General features: G+C 42.8%; 1 long non-coding RNA gene across 1 annotated transcript; it reads right to left on the minus strand.

Annotated features, from left to right (window-relative positions):
- Positions 1-975: 975 nt before the first annotated feature.
- Positions 976-4,203, minus strand: LOC115192026 (uncharacterized). The gene is made up of 2 exons (XR_003877862.1): positions 4,053-4,203; positions 976-1,861 (listed from the first exon to the last, which is right to left on the minus strand). It is a non-coding gene; the product is annotated as an uncharacterized LOC115192026 (long non-coding RNA).
- Between the last annotated feature and the right edge of the window lie 12,751 nt (positions 4,204-16,954).

Raw genomic sequence — 16,954 nt, forward strand, 5'->3', positions numbered from 1 at the left:
AACAAGATGTCACAATTATTTTCCCAACATTTATCCTGGCTGCCACTGTTCTTGCTCAACAAAACATTTCCTCTGTCACAACTTCTGGAGATATTTCAACAAAACGATTATGTGGTAAGTTGATCTAATTTTTAGAAAAAGTTGTAGATATATTCCAATGAAGTTAGAGCTATAATTATTTTTTAAATATACAAGTAGGAAAGCCTTAAGATAAATAATCCATTTGTTTAGAGAGAATTGTACTTTTTTAGTAAAGTAGTAATATGGTGAATGAGTGTGTTGAGGGAAACTCAAGGATATTAATGGTGACATGTGCAACACCATTTCCCCCTCATATTTTTTCTAAATAAGACAACTAGACTTAGCTTTCAAGTATTACTAAAGAATTTCTAAATAAAACGGATTAAATGTGTTAACACATTTGTGTGAAACCTTATGCCAGTTAACCCGGTACTTAAAAAAAAAAAAACCTTTTTCTAAAAACAACATTTCATAAAATAACTCAGTGTAAACTGTAGCCATTTATTTCCCTTTGTAGTTATTTGGCCTGAGCATGAGCTTCATCTACAAAAACACGTTTCCCAAATGTTGCTTTTTTTGTGTCAGCAATTAGACATTGTTCTTAGTGGGGGCTAGTTACCCCCTAGTACCCTATATATGGAGACTGTTTAGTGCCAAAAAAAGGGTTAAGGGGTTAAAAAGGGGTTAAGACATCAGAACAAACGTCCTTTTGATTTTTTGGGGGGGGAGTATTCGTTGTTCCATGTCATGAGTCTGTTATTCAATGTGTTTGTATGGGCCAATAGCACTAAGGCCAAATTAAAATATTCCTCAAACTTTTTGCATATTTTTGGGATCGTTCAAGGGGTCTGAAAAATTCAAAATCAAACAGCAAAATTATCCTTGGTATGACCGTCTTAAAACAAATCCATAGAGTTTGAACCCCTTGGCTTAGACAGGGCTTAGAAAGAAATATACTTTTTAGCAAACACTTTTATCCAAAGCGACTTAGTGATGAGTGCATACATTTTTACATATAGTTGGGGATGGGAATGGAACCCACTACCCTGGTGTTACAAGCACCATGCCTTCTTAACTGAGCTACAAAATACCACTTTTATGGGTTAATCATTTGTATTTTAAATAAAATGTCTTATGTCTTGAACTACTCCAGGATAAAATGTTCACAATGTTGTCTCATTTCATGAAGATGTTTTAAATCTATAATTATTTTGTAACAAATATAAAAAAACATGTCTAAGTTCAATGATTATTTAAGTTGTAGGTATATGATAAAGCTAGTACATCTACTAGTACATCCCATATTATTATTTTCAAATTGTTTTATTAAATCTAGTTATCTTGTAACAATAAAAATAAACTATTAAATAAAATAAAACTATTCATCAATTGAACAGCAGTAGAATGATTACTATCCATGTCATCTATTTTGTGTATGGTAAGTAACAAAAATACAGTTGTGGCTCCTCTTCCTCCTCTTCCTGGGGTCATTTGGATGTGGAAATGGGTGGTGGAAGAGAATGGGTGGTCAAATGGGTGGAGGCTGAGTGAAGCGGCGGCCCTGGGGAAGGTAAATAGCACCTCTACATAGGTAGGTGGTTGAAGTTGTGCTGGCTGTTGAAAAGATATTTCAACATGTTAGTCTATATGGTGCCCATCAGCCTCTCCCTCCGTGAATTCTGTAAGTCGTTTTTTAGGTTTCTCTGCCATGCTTTTCATTCAGCGTCCCACTTCAACTCCTCCTTGAAGTGCCTCTCGGACTCCTCCAAGTGGGTTTTGACCATGTACGACACCTCCCTCACAGCCATCTGGAGCCATCTGTTCTTCTTTCTGGGACCACCTAGGGAGCAAATAAAGAAATGTATTAGTGGTATACAAGGCAATGAAAAAGGATAAATAACAATAAACTGGGCCATTTTTTAAAATTGTTAACAGCTAGAATTAATTGGGATTTTGTTTTTGCATGTAGGCTAGCCTATATGACTGCAATAGGCTAGCATCCAGAAAGGGCTTAGCTATCAAGCCCTGGATGATGAAAATGATGGAGTACTAGCTAATAGTTGATGGTTGCAAGTAGTAGATAGCTAGGTAGCTTTCATAGAAAGGACATTTTGCCCGTCGTCATTTGTGAAGACAACATGGGATTCCCTAGACTGGCTGATACCAAACCAAAGTGGGTCATGTCAGCCAGGCTAGGGATTGTATTTAACGTCAACCTGGGATTCCCTATATCGTCATGATAGAGCAGAAGGGAATCTCCTTGCTAGGTAGCTATCTCTATGACGTTAAATGTAGGGGGTCCTAAAGTAGGTTTACTTCATAAATGATGACAGACAGAATTTCCATCATTGAAAAGTTAGCTAGCTAGTTAAGTTAGCTAGTTAACTATCTAGGTACTATTGTAACAGAGGAATGGTGTTTAGCTAGCTTAATAGGAAATTACAGCTAGCTAATGTTAACTAACTTGATCCGGATTGCTGGGGAACTAACGCTAGCTGTTCCTTAACGCTCGATGATGGCCCTGCTTATGATGATGTGAACGATGCCTCTAGTGAGGTATCAACATTGTGTCTGTGTTAGGGTGACCATATTTTAGTTTTCAAAAAAGAGGACATGTCCGGGAAAAAGAGGACGTATGGTCACCCTAGTGTTGTGGATGGCAAAAACTCCCTCCGCAGCAGTAACAGCATATTCTGTTTTACCTGCTCTCACAAAATAGTCAGTTAAATTTACCTGACGAACTCTCTCCTTTAGCTGCAATTTTGTGTTTTGCGGAGCTTATGTGGGCTTCTAGGTCGCTAGCACCTTTATTTGACACTGACACGTATGTGCCAGCTTTGCAGGTCATGCATTCTGCTTCACACGGATCCCGACCAAGACGAAAACAAGGGAATTTTCTCTGTAAATCGTCTGTGAATTTACATTTGCGTTTGGGCATTTTTTACGCTGTTCTGGAGCCATGTGCCACTGTTGACAAGCAAGCTATTGCTCTGTCTCTTAGCTGTTGCCATGGTGAGGGTAATGATTGAGATGCAGTTTGACCAATGTTTGCGTAGGCCTACATGACCCACCAATGGTGGCGTGTGAGAAGGCGGGACCTAAAGAGAAAGGTCAAAGCAATGCAAAACACCAAAAACGCACACAATGAATGGCGACTGTAGAAAGCAAAAGCCGAATCCCGGACATTTTGGGCGATTTAGAAATCCCGGCCGGACGCATTTTTTTAGGTCCAAAAAGAGGACATGTCCGGGAAAAAGAGGACGTATGGTCACCCTAGTCTGTGTCCTTCCACATTAATTCCGCCTAGTCTTGCTCTGGTAGCAGGTTAGCCCCCATTAAATTGACTGGCTGAGCACTGGTGCCCCCAAATCTGACCGAACAGATCGAAGTGGGCCTTCCTGATCCGACCACTTATATTATTGTTGTCCCCGATGTTGTGACTTCAGTTTTGAAATGATTTGGGCTTTTGTTCAGTGATTTCTCGGTCTGCCAAAAGCCTTTCCAGCTGCCCACAGACAGCTGAGTCCCTGACGGTCCTTTCAATATGGGCAGATATTAACTCATCTACCGTTAGATGAAGAAGAGTTACTTCACTCTTACTTCAGGTTGCAACACTATCATTCACTATTTTGTTGTTTTGACGTTTTTTTTATTTTTATTGAAAGGTAGCTAGATGTGTTTTCTTTCTAAATGTCTTGGTAAGTATTAGTTATGGTATTTAAAAAACTAACATATTTGATGAGAGAGTGGAGAGGGATCTGCACGCAGCAGGCAGGCAGATCGCAATTAAATGATTGACTGTGATGGATGTGGAAATGGATGGTGGCTGAGTGAAGCGGCAGCCCTGGGGAGGTAAATACCCCCTGTACATAGGTGGTTGAAGTTGTGCTTGCTGTTGAAAGATTTTTCCACATGTTCCCCAACTCTAGCACCATGTTCGTCTGTATGGTGCCATCTGCATTAGCCTCTCCCTCTGAATTCTGTAAGTTGGTTGTTAGGTTTCTCTACCATGCTTTTTGTCAGCGTCCCACCTCAACTCCTCCTCGAAGAAGCGCCTCTCTGACTCCTCCAAGTGCCTTGTGACCATGGACGACACCTCCCACACAGCCATCTGGAGCTTGTTCTTCTTTCTGGGACCACCTGGGGAGTAAATAAAGAAAGGGATGAGTAGTTTACAAAGCATATAACATGGATAAAGTGCATTAAACTGAGGTAAAAAAATGGGTGACAGCTAGAATGAATTGGGATTTGGTTCTTGCATGTAGGCTAGGCTATATGACTGCAATAGGCTAGCATCCAAAAGGGCTTAGCTGTCCAGCACTGGGTGACTCAAATTATGGAGTACTAGCTAATAGTTCATTGATGGTTGCAAGTAGTGGCTAGCTAGGTAGCTTTCATAGAAAGGACATTTTGCCTGTCATCATTTGTGAAAACAACATGGGATTCCCTAGACTGGCTGATACCAAACCAAAGTGGGTCATGTCAGCCAGGCTAGGGATTGCATTTAACGTCAACCTGGGATTACCTGCATTGTCATGATTGAGATTGAGGGAATCTCCTTGGAGATAAAGGTAGCAGCTTGCTAGCTATCTCTATGACGTTATATGCAGGGGATCCTAAAGTAGGTTTACTTCATAAATGATGACTTTCCATCCTTGAAAGGTTAGCTACCTAGTTTAGCTAATTTAGCTAATTAACTAGCTAGGTACTATTGTAACAGAGGAGCAGAGGAATGGTGTTTAGCTAGCTTAATAGGAAGGAAATTCCATCTAGCTAACTTTAACTAACTTGATCTGGATTGCTGGGGAACTAACGTTAGCTGTTCCTTAACGCTCGATGATGGCCCTGCTTCCGCCAGCGGAACCCCAAGCCAACAGCCAATGGGATCGCATGGCGCGAAATACAAAAACCTCAAAAATCCAATAATTTCAATTTTTCAAACATACGACTATTTTACACCATTTGAAAGATAAACCTCTCCTGAATCCAACCACGTTGTCAGATTTCAAAAAGGCTTTACAGCGAAAGCAAAACATTAGACCAAAATAACCACACAGCCATTTTCCAAGCAAGCATATATGTCAATAAAACCCAAAACACAGCTAAATGCAGCACTAACCTTTGATGATCTTCATCAGATGACACTCCTAGGACATTATGTTATACAATACATGTATGTTTTGTTCAATCAAGTTCATATTTATATCCAAAAACAGCTTTTTACATTGATGTTCAGAAAATGTATTCCCACAAAAACTTCCGGTGAATTTACAAAAATACTCATCATTAACGCTGACAAAATACATAACAATTATTTTAAGAATTATAGATACAGAACTCCTTTATGCAATCGCTGTGTCAGATTTTAAAATAGCTTTTCGGCGAAAGCACATTTTTCAATATTCTGAGTACATAGCTCGCCATCACGGCGAGCTATTCAGACACCCACCAAGTTCGGGGTCACCTAAACTCAGAATTAGTATTAGAAATATTGTATTACCTTTGCTGATCTTCGTCAGAATGCACTCCCAGGACTGCTACTTCCACAAGAAATGTTGTTTTTGTTCGAAATAATCCATAGTTATGTCCAAATACCTCCGTTTTGTTCGTGCATTCAGGTCACTATCCAAAGGGTAAGTCGTGAGCGCATTTCGAGACACAAAGTCAAAATGTTCCATTACCGTACTTAGAAGCATGTCAAACGCTGTTTAAAATCAATTTTTATGGTATTTTTAACGTAAAATTGCGATAATATTCCAACCGGACAATAGTGTATTCATTCAAGGAGGAAAAGAAAAAACAGCGTGCTCGCAGGAACGCGCATATCCAATCTCTTTGTCCCCAGGCAGTCCACTCAGAAACTGAGCTACCATACTCTGCCCTGAGACAGGAGAAGGCTCAATCAATTTTCTGAAGTCTTTAGACAGCCAATGGAAGCCTTAGAAAGTGCAACGTAACAGCACAGATACTGTAGTTTCGATAGAGAATCAAAAGAAGAACTACAATTCTCAGACTTTCCACTTCCTGCTTGGAATTTTCTCAGGTTTTTGCCTGCCATATGAGTTCTGTTATACTCACAGACACCATTCAAACAGTTTAAGAAACTTCAGAGTGTTTTCTATCCAATTCTACTAATAATATGCATATTCTCATTTCTGGGCACAGTAGTAACCAGTTTAAATCGGGTACTTTTTTTATCCGGCCGTGAAAATACTGCCCCCTATCCATATCAGGTTAACGCTCAATGATGGCCCTGCTTATGATGTGGTGAATGATGCCTCTAGCGAGGTGTCAACATTGTGTCCGTGTCCTTCCACATTAATTCCGCCTAGTCTTGCCCTGGCAGCACGTTAGCCCCCATTAATTTGACTGGCTGAGCACTGACCTGGTGCCCCCAAATCTGACTGAAATGATCGAAGTGGCCCTTCCTGATCCGACCACTTGTATTATTGTTGTCCCCATGGTTGTATATATGATGTTTTCAGGACTTGAGGTTTTGTTCGTTTGATTCCTCGGTCTGCCAAAAGCCTTTCCAGCTGCCCACAGGCCGCTGAGTCCCTGATGGTCATGTCAATTCGGGACGTTATTTCCTCATCTGCTGTTAGATTAAGAAGAGTTGTTTCACTATTACTCCAGGTTGCATCTCTATCATTCACCAATTTGTTGTTTCTACGTTTTTTTTATGGTAAGGTATGTAGATGTGTTTTCTTTCTGATTGGCTTGGTAAGTATTAGTTATGGTATTTAACAAACTGTAACACACTTTAGGAAAGAGTGTAGAGTGGTTTGCGCGCAATCAGCAGGCAGGCAGCTCGAGATTAATTGATTGACCATTCTGGTAGCCTATTGAAGGATGTTAGTTCCACTTCAGAAGCAGCATTCCTTTACATACAAATGAAATGTCCGTTCAGTGGCGGTTCGAAGCTATGTCCAGATAAAGTCTTGTGTCGGCATTTAAAAAGTGTGTACCCTTACAGACAAACATGCCTTACAGACAAACATGCTTTCAAGGCACCACATTCCAGGGTAATAGTTATGTAGTACTACTGTACAAGCTACTATACATAGTATACTGTAGCCTAGGCCCATATAATGTACTCCAAGCACATACCAGTACCACATTTTCATTTCCGCACTACCATAAACTACCACAAACTACTCCACACTAAAACAAATAACCACAAACAAGGATGTGAGCAGAGGTGAGTTCCACAAGGGAAATAGTTAATATATTCCATTTGTTTTGTGTTAGCCATAACTGTTCGCTAACGTTAGCTAACAGTCTGAGAAGGTAGTGTGCGTTGAACGTCTGTATCTTCGGATCTAAAATGCAGCAAAAAATAATTAAGTGACATTCTATTCATACAGACGCCTTGTTGAACTCGCCGCAGGACAACATGGAAAACCTGGAAAATCAAAGTTTTCAGCAGCAGCAACACCCATGAAACATCCAGGTCATTGGGGTTTCAAGAGGGCACCTTCCACCATCAACATTTTGTTGATTAAGCCACAACTCCAGAAGAGTCGACAGTGGATTATGGCATCCCAGAACCACTCCCCTTTATACCTCCCCAAGCCTCCTTCTTGACAACATTGGGACCCAGCTGGAGTCTTCAGCCAGAGCCACTAGCTTTCAGCAGCTCCTGAAGTCACAAATCCACAACACCCAACTTCCACTGGCCTTCAATTTCCAGGCCCACTGCTCTGTGCAATTTGGTTCTTCTTGTTGATAATGGATTCATGTTAAGAACCTCAAACTCTGAAGCCCTCTGGGGTAATTTTTTAAACAATGCATAATATTGTATTCTACCCTCATAAAGTATTTTTCTGTTTCAAAGCTATAAGTCCCACAGATGCTTAGTACTGTTCGAAAGGCAATAACTGAAAGATTCTGATAAAAGTGAAAAATACAGAGCCTGAGTCTAGGTTTGAAATAAAATGTCAGCAATTACTGTTCTAAAATATACTTTTTTCCTAAGTCTTTTACCCAATGGTAGCTCTCTAAACATGTGCAAATTCCCTGAGGAACACAGCCATTTTAAAAGTGTAGGGCTTGTGCATGCCTTCATTTGTCATCTTACAGGAATGATATGCGTACATATGAGGAGAATGCTGAAGCCTTTACCTATCCATTGATATATCCCCTGTATGATTCCCAGTTCATACGCTAAAGAGCTGTAGGAGATCCCATGATGCCTCTTAGACACTTACTGTAGAACCAGTTGTGTCTGGTTTGGGTAGTGAATCACTGAGCCAAAATGGCTGAACGGATTTTCAAGCCTGACATCTTAAAATGACACTAGCAATCGGGGCTTTCAAGTTAGGGGGTTAGTTTTGTAAAATAAGGCACGGGTGAGGAAACTTAAAATGTATTTTCCTATTCACTTTTCCTATTGTAAACGATTAAACAATGAGCTAGATCAATGGTGCATGTGGAGGATGCATACGAGGTAACATGGATGGAGAAGGAAATGCATAATTACCGTCAGAGTGTACCCTTTCCATGATTACTAAATGCTTGTACTTTTGGTGGCTTGACCTACATTGCATACTCTATGAATATCAGAGTCAGAGTTTAACAGGTTGATTAAGTACATTTTCCTCCGTACAATGTGAAGTGCTTTGAGCACCTGGAAAAGCTTTATATAAATCAAATCCATTGATGAATTTCTAAATTTATACATACAAATACAGACATGGTGAGAATCATGCCAGTTTATTTTGGGATTGAATGTTCTCAGTATACTGTCTAGTGAACTAAGTACTTTAAAGTTTTCTGCTAAGTCTATGGGGGGGAAGAGTGTTGTCGACGCGCAGCGGGGTGTCGGGGAAACAAGGCAAACGCATGGCTACAAGCTAACACCGCAGCTGGCTGTTTCCAAAACATTGCAAATTATTCATAAATGTGAGCTTGCGTTATTGAATAACTTAAAACCTGACAAAGATCAGAATACATGACTTATTCAGCAGCATTGTGACAAAAGATGGACCCGCTGTTGTTGTTTCGAGGCTAATATGATGATTCAACACAGGTGTGGGGAGAGGAATTTTAACAACAGCCCAAAAACATTTTAAAAGGATTGACATATAGTATTTACCTAGCGTCTTATTCATAATCCATACTCCCATCTTTAAAAAAAAAGAAGAAGATAACTTTAGTTAGCAGTGAGTACACTTTTGGGACAATTCAACCTGTTCCATTGGGCCAGACTACGCATATTGAGCACCTGTACAGTATTTGAAGGGGGGGAAAAAATTAACTATTTTGACCAATAAGGGCTGATACTGATAAGAACATTCTGCTAGTCTCCAACCCACTTTCAAATAGGGCCCCATGTATAGCATCCCCTGTGAGTGTTCCCCATTTTGAGGTTGACATTGGCCAAATGGCCTCCTATTCTCTACATAGTGCACTATTTTTGACCTGGAAATAGGGTGCCGTTTGAGACGCATACATTGAATGCCACACTGCTATCTCTACCTCTGGGGTTCAAATGTTGTGACCACCGCAAAGCATGTCCACCCGGCCTTAAAAATGACTTCTCCCCCAGGCCAGAGCTACAATAACTTATTTAAAAAATGGATGCAAGGAAAACTTTGGTAAGTCCCGGCGGTATTGTGGCGCCCCCCCCTTGGGTTGTGCCGTGGCGGACATCTTTGTGGGCTATACTCGGCCTTGTCTTCGGACGGTAAGTTGGTGGTTGTAGATATCCCTCTAGTGGTGTGGGGGCTGTGCTTTGGCAAAGTGGGTGGGGTTATATCCTGCCTGTTTGGCCCTGTCCGGGGGTATCATCGGATGGGGCCACAGTGTCTTCTGATCCCTCCTGTCTCAGCCTCCAGTATTTATGCTGCAGTAGTTTATGTGTCGGGGGGCTAGGGTCAGTCTGTTACATCTGGAGTATTCTCTTGTCTTATCCAGTGTCCTGTGTGAATGTAAATATGCTCTCTCTAATTCTCTCTTTCTTTCTTTCTTTCTTTCTCTCGGAGGACCTGAGCCCTAGGACTACCTGGCATGATGACTCCTTGCTGTCCCCAGTCCACCTGGCCATGCTGCTGCTCCAGTTTCAACTGTTCTGCCTGCGGCTACGGAACCCTGACCTGTTCACCGGACGTGCTTGTTGCACCCTCGACAATTACTATGATTATTATTATTTGACCATGCTGGTCATTTACGAACATTTTAACATCTTGACCATGTTCTGTTATAATATCCACCCGGCACAGCCAGAAGAGGACTGGCCACCCCTCATAGCCTGGTTCCTCTCTAGGTTTCTTCCTAGGTTTTTGGCCTTTCTCAGGAGTTTTTCCTAGGGAGTTTTTCCCAGCCACCGTGCTTCTTTCACATGCATTGCTTGCTGTTTGGGGTTTTAGGCTGGGTTTCTGTACAGCACTTTGAGATTTCAGCTGATGTACGAAGGGCTATATAAATAAATTTGATTTGATTTGATTTATTGTCAGAAAGACAAATTCTTCAAGCGGTACTGGGCCTCCTTTCATTATTATATACTAAAACATATCCCACTGCCATCTGTTTAAAGATGACACAAATGTGTTTGGTTTTGTGTGCGTTAGGCACTCAGGCAGCAGGGAGCTCATCTGAACCTACACTATGGGACGATTAAGCCTTTGTTATCATTTATGTCGAACGCCCCTTTGGCTCAGCTAATAGCGTCCGTTTTGCCTCCAAAAGGGAATTGACAACGGCGATGCCAGGAGCTGTGGAAGGATGAGACATTGTTGGAAGGCTCGGGGAATCCTATTTGGTAGAGAGCGTGACGTGTGTTGTACTGTGTTGTGTTGAGAGGGAGACTGGGGATGCCAATCCAGTCATTGAGAAGTGCTGGAGAGCACTGGGAGATCAGTGTGTGGCTGCTGAATGACAGATGTGTGAAATTGCATTGTCAAGGTTGACAGCTGGGTAACTGGGAGGCTTCAGCTTGGAAGGATAATGGCATTTCACTTAGAAGGCTGCTGGTATTGGAGTATGTGGTGATGTGCTAAGTATGTAGTTGGAATACCAGTGTGGAGGATGAGTGGGGGGACACTGCCAAAAGTGAAACCTAACCAAGCTTAAATATCTTATTTTGAGTGATAATTCACTTAACAAAAAAATTCACTTAAAATGTGTTTTTCTTTTCAATTATCACTCAAAATAAGATATTTAGGCTTGCTTAGGTTTCACTTTTTACAGTGTAGGCCTTGAACTGCAGTACATTGCACAATCATGATCCATTTATTTGCTGTTGCTACTGTAAGTAGAAGGTAATAACATTTAATATGATTATACCATGCTGCTCACTCACGAGTGGACTGACGATGTATAGAGTACATTTACAGTATGCAGGATATGACAAGTTGAGTGGTTTATGCGTTCGCTTTGAATGAGTCAAGATTGGAAGACTGAGTGATATGATTGCCGTACAGTACATGATAACATACACAAAAGGTGCCGTTGACAGTCATTCAACACATTTTCTCAAAGTGGATAGAGGCTCTCCCCTTGCCCATTCAGTTACAATACAAACGTCCTTCTGCTGATTCAAAACAGAGCTCTTTGGATGCAAAAGCCCAGAGGAATGCACTGACTTACATTACAAAGCAAACTGTCGAGGGAAACTCCCGAGGTCTGCACTATTGCTGCTATGCTTTCCATTTATAAGCCACCTCCATCAACCTCAATACTTTTGTCTTCCACCGCTACAAATATAACCTCCAGGTCGATGGTGAATTTTGATCTGGGATGGTTTCTAGGATTCATGGCGGAGCTAGCTGAAAGGCAGTTTCCAAACAGAACCACTGGAGCAGGTACAAAGCATTTGGATGTATGTGTGCTGTATGCGTGGGGCCCGGGCTGTGGTGTCGCTCACCGTAGAGGCTCGCAAAGGGAGCTAATTTTTCATAATCAGTGCCTGTTCCACAGATGTCAGGCCTTAAGTAACCATAGACCACAGAGGAGGAAGAAAACGTTGAAGTTTCCGGTTGAGTGACAAGGGCTGGTTAGAGAGGGAGAGAGGAGAAAGAGGATGAGAGAGACGTTGTAAAAGAGAGAAATAAGGTGAAGTGAGGCAGGAGGGAAGGGAAAAGAGAGAGAGAGGGGAGTAAGGAAGGAGAAAGGAGGGAGGAGAGAGAGAGAGACTGGGTGAGAGAAAGAGACAGTGAGAGGAAGAGAGAGAGAGAAAAAACGAGAGAGAGGGAGAGGGAGTAAGGAAGGAGAAAGGAGGGAGGAGAGAGAGAGAGAGAGAGAGACTGGGGGAGAGAAAGAGACAGTGAGAGGAAGAGGGAGAGAGAAAAAACGAGAGAGAGGGAGAGGGAAAGTAATTACATTTGAGACCCTGGTGCAATACAAAACCTTCTTAATGTCAGGCCTGATGAAGGAGAGTGGCCCCATGCCTCCACGCCTCTCCCTTCCACGGTGTTGCATCTCGAGTGTTGGTCAATTAAAGCGGCGGTCACGGATGACTGGAGCTGGCAGGCAGGCAGCGGCGTGCGACGTGAGATTTGAAGGCACCGTGCTCGGTGGGTCGTGGTCACCCATGGATAGCCTGATAGGTCTCTCTGTGGAATGTAGATGAGGACAGTCTTATTCCTCTGTACTCTCCTCCACCTCTCTGTATGCGTCCCAAATTGCACCCTATATAGTGCACTACTTTTGACCAGAGCTGTATTGGGCCCAGGTCTGAATTAGCTTTTTATTAGGGAAATAGGGTGCCATTTGGGACGCATACACTCTCTACCTCGTCTACTTCCCTCGTCTTCCCTCTTTCTCCATTCTCCCCATTTGCTTTTCCTATCTCCTCCCCCATGCTTTGGATTAGCTTCCTCAAGCCCAGCGTTTGCATACCTCCTTTTCTGGACTCAACAGCTAATAGAAAATGAGGTGAAAAAAACAGTCCATCACACACACACATATATATGAGGGTAATAACACACAAAGACAATGTTACTTGTGGGAAACAACAGCTAGTTGAGCATACAGCTTCCCTGTGGCTCAGTTGGTAGAGCATGGTGTTTGCAACGCCAGGGTTGTGGGTTTGATTCCCACGGGGGGCCAGTACAAAGGGGGGGGAAAAAAAAAAATGTATGAAATGTATGCATTCACTCCTGTAAGTCGCTCTGGATAAGAACGTCTGCTAAATGACTAAAATGTAAAATATAATACAACCAGGTCTTCAGGAGGCCTATAGATACAGTACAATATCTCCATGTACAGTGTCATGACAGCCTCTAGTCACAACACCAGCGTTTCCCAAACTCGGTCCTCGGGACCCCAAGGGGAGCACATTCAGTTTTTTGCCCTAACACTACACAGCTGATTCAAATGATCAAAGCTTGATGATTAATTGATTATTTGTATCAGCTGTGTAGTGCCAGGGCAACAACTAAAACATGCACCCCTTTGGGGTCCCGAGGGCCAAGTTTGGAAAACCCTGCACAACACGCTAAGACAATTCCAACATTTCACTAATCTAATCACCATCCAACACTGCCATATCACTATGTCTACATCCTAAATGCCACCCTAATCCCTATTGACCATAGGGCTCTTGTCTAACGTAGTGCACCTTGTAGGGAATGGGATGCCATTTGAGAAGCAATCTATCCATCTTCAGGGAGTCAGAGAACTTAAGTGAGGCCTCCATCTGTTCAATTGGGAAGTGTCAAAACTTTGAGCTGCGGAGTGATCCCGAGACAAAATCCCACGTCTTCTTTGGTAATGAATTGTAATCATGCTAATTAGGAAAGTATAGCCAGCGGCGGTTAGCAGCTGGAATGTCCTAATCAGACTGACGTATGGTTTTGTCATGTCTCTGCTCTGTTTGGCCTCTGTGGGGTTGGATCTGATGGGGTTGTGACTTAAATCACACTGGGGAAATGTCCCAATTGGCATCCTATTCCCTGTATATTGGACTACTTTTGACCAGAGCCCTATGAGCCCTGGGCAAAAGTAGTGCCCTTTAAAAGGAGTAAGGTACCAGTTGGGACGCAGACACCCGTCTCTGACGGACACTTCCCGCCTGAGAGATAGGCAGCCTTTCACTGGAGTAATTGGATAGGATGAGGGAGAGTGCACACTCACACACGTTCGAAGTGCACGTGCATACGAGTAGATGCAAACCAGCACATACACGTGCATGTACATGCACAAACAAGTGTGCATGGATACTCACTGGTATAAATGTATATGCACCGGTATATACGCCCCACAGACACATTCATAGAAATACAGAAACTTAACAAACATGTACATACACACTTTCTCCTTCTTTCCACAGATACACATTGGGTGCGATTGACAAATGCACCAGGCAACTGCACACATAAGTGGGGAGAGCACCGCCTGGCATCCAGGGCGTCGGAGTCACTAAACATTGGCTATAATAGAGGCCATTGATCAGCCTGGACACTCTCTTCTCCCTATCGCTACAACGCTGCATTCCATCAGGGCTTTATCTGTTTATCTTTTTATTTGCCTTTATCGAGCATGGCGGCAGGAAAGGCAGTGGAAAGCGGCAAAGGAACGGCGCCTTGCTCGACCTGTTAACAATGTCAGGCTATCGTTGTTTCACACAAATACGGCTCATTCATGTAAACTGATAATACGTATATTCCTTTACGTCCTTGTTTTTGAGTGGTGGCCAGGTGTATGCTCGTGTGTGTCTGTGTGTATGAGCAAGAGGACAGGGCGTGCTCAAACGCTATGTGGCGCCACATAACTGCTAAAGTGTGCTAATTTCAAGCCTGGATAAACAGTAGTAAGGGGGAAGAGAGAAACTAACAAGGAGCGTCAGACGAAATTGTAAAACCCCAAAATTATAAAGGCGGTGAGGAGGAAGGAGAGAGAAGGAGAGCGTTTCCCACGTTACGTGAGAGGGTAGGATTGCATTAAACGCCCTGATGGGTTTAAAGTGTCGGATAGTGCCAGGCTTCGGCGTGGCGGCGCCTCCACATTTCATCAGCTCTTCGGTGGGAGGGGGATTGGATATACACCGACGCACGGTCTTTCAATTAACCCCGGGCCCCTCATTCCATTCGGCACAGGCAAGACATGGCTGACCTTTTTTGAGATTGATGGCGCAATGAAAGTGACAAGGTTATGAAAATATAGGCCGCCCCCCTGACAGGGATGCGAGTGGAGAGGCCTTTTGGCTAACCTTTAACGGGTTACACATGGCCATTATACTGGACATCAAGAGGAGGATGGCATTGAGAGATGGAGACCCTTGTAGGTTCAGCCCTAATTTATGTGCTCTCTGTCACCTTCGACCGCATGGCAAATGGCTCAACAAAACACAAAAGATAATGCCCAAAGACCAGTCAGCCTTCCCCTCTCTGAGGGGCCAAAATGTATCTCCCTACAGTGTCCAGAGGACTGATAATACTATAGTATTCATGTCTGGTATCTACTGTATCTGAAACATATCCCCTAAGGAGGACTCTGATGCCATCTATATGGATGTGCTGTATAATCTCTGTGGTTACTTGTAGTTGTTCAGAGTGAACTCTGACGACACAGAATGCAACAGTCCTTTCAGGAATGTTGTCTTATCTCTATTGTAACCAGCCCACCCCCTCCCTCAGGTCATCCCAAATAGATTTGACCCCCTTCCTAGAGGATGTTGGCTGGTTTGATCTGATTGGGTATCTTAGTTGTACTACCTTTGGTTTGGTCTGTGGATTGGTCAACAATTGTTTTTGAATACAAAACAAGTCAGATCTGGAATAAATTCTTGTTAAAATAAACATGTTGAAAATGTTGCCTCCTTAGAGCGTCAATGTAAAGTGCTAGAAAAAGTGGTGTTGGCTTTTCAGGCGGCTGTGGAGAGCGCAGCTGCAATCCAGGAAAACACTTTCTGCCGCCCTCATATTCGAACTCTCAGCCGCTGTTGTACTCCTCATAGACTAGCGAGTCCATTTAGGGCAGTAGCAGCTCATTTTTCAGTCATTAGGACATTGGCAAACAATGCAGGCACATCTGTCATTTTGCACTGGTTAACATCCAGTGAGACCACCTCTCACCAAAATAATATTGGACCATTCCCAGTGAAATCTCTATTCACACCATAATTGGAACAGGTGAAGACCCAGTATAATGTGTATAGTATAGAAATGCGAGATGTATGGGAAGCACTTTTGGCTCTCAGTTCAAAATGAAATTGCCCACAGAGCCACGGATGATTTCAATGATGGCACAATTGTCAACCAGCTGTTGACAATAAAACCAATGCAGACATTTTAGAGTGGCTCAAAGCAAACTTGCTCGCTCTTCGGGGGTCCATCTCATGCAGACTGGACTAGGGTCATGGCCTGTAAGCAGGGCACACAAGATCCTTTCGACCAATACACAATGCGACTGTGGAAACTATTTTATGAATGTTCTGGCCAAGAAACCCTATCACGTGACTATGACGTGCTACGGACAATGCAAACACGCAACTCAGGCTCCCCACCTGAGTAAAGCAATAGATTTGGGGGGGTTCTGCAGATAATTCCAAGAAATTGTTACAGGGGCCACTAATATTGAATCTAGGACAGGATATCCAAACTAGGCATGTTCAGTTGCATCTAAATATGTTATCCCTAAACAGAACACTACACAGTGTACTCACTGCAAACAAACAGGACATATCGTGAAAACTGGTTGGGACTTGGGAAGGGACCCTGCCCCCAGGCATTTCAGCCAAGGTGTAGACTCTTACACTCCCAGTCAATGTACTGCCTATCACAGGACGGGTCATCCAGCATTGAAGTGTTGGAACCTTGTATTCGGGAATATACCTACCTTTATGCAAATGTTTCTGTCCCTGGTGGCGGCCACATCCATGCCTTTCTCCAGCAACCAGACAGGCCAAGCTACAGAGCTCAGACATTTTTGTTCTACATTTGTTTGCTTGTTGTTATAAAGATGAAACTTCTTCAGGCTAGTGTCGTTTTTT

Source organism: Salmo trutta, chromosome 4 (genome assembly GCF_901001165.1).
Source record: "Salmo trutta chromosome 4, fSalTru1.1, whole genome shotgun sequence".
In the NCBI taxonomy this organism is placed as follows: domain Eukaryota; kingdom Metazoa; phylum Chordata; class Actinopteri; order Salmoniformes; family Salmonidae; genus Salmo; species Salmo trutta.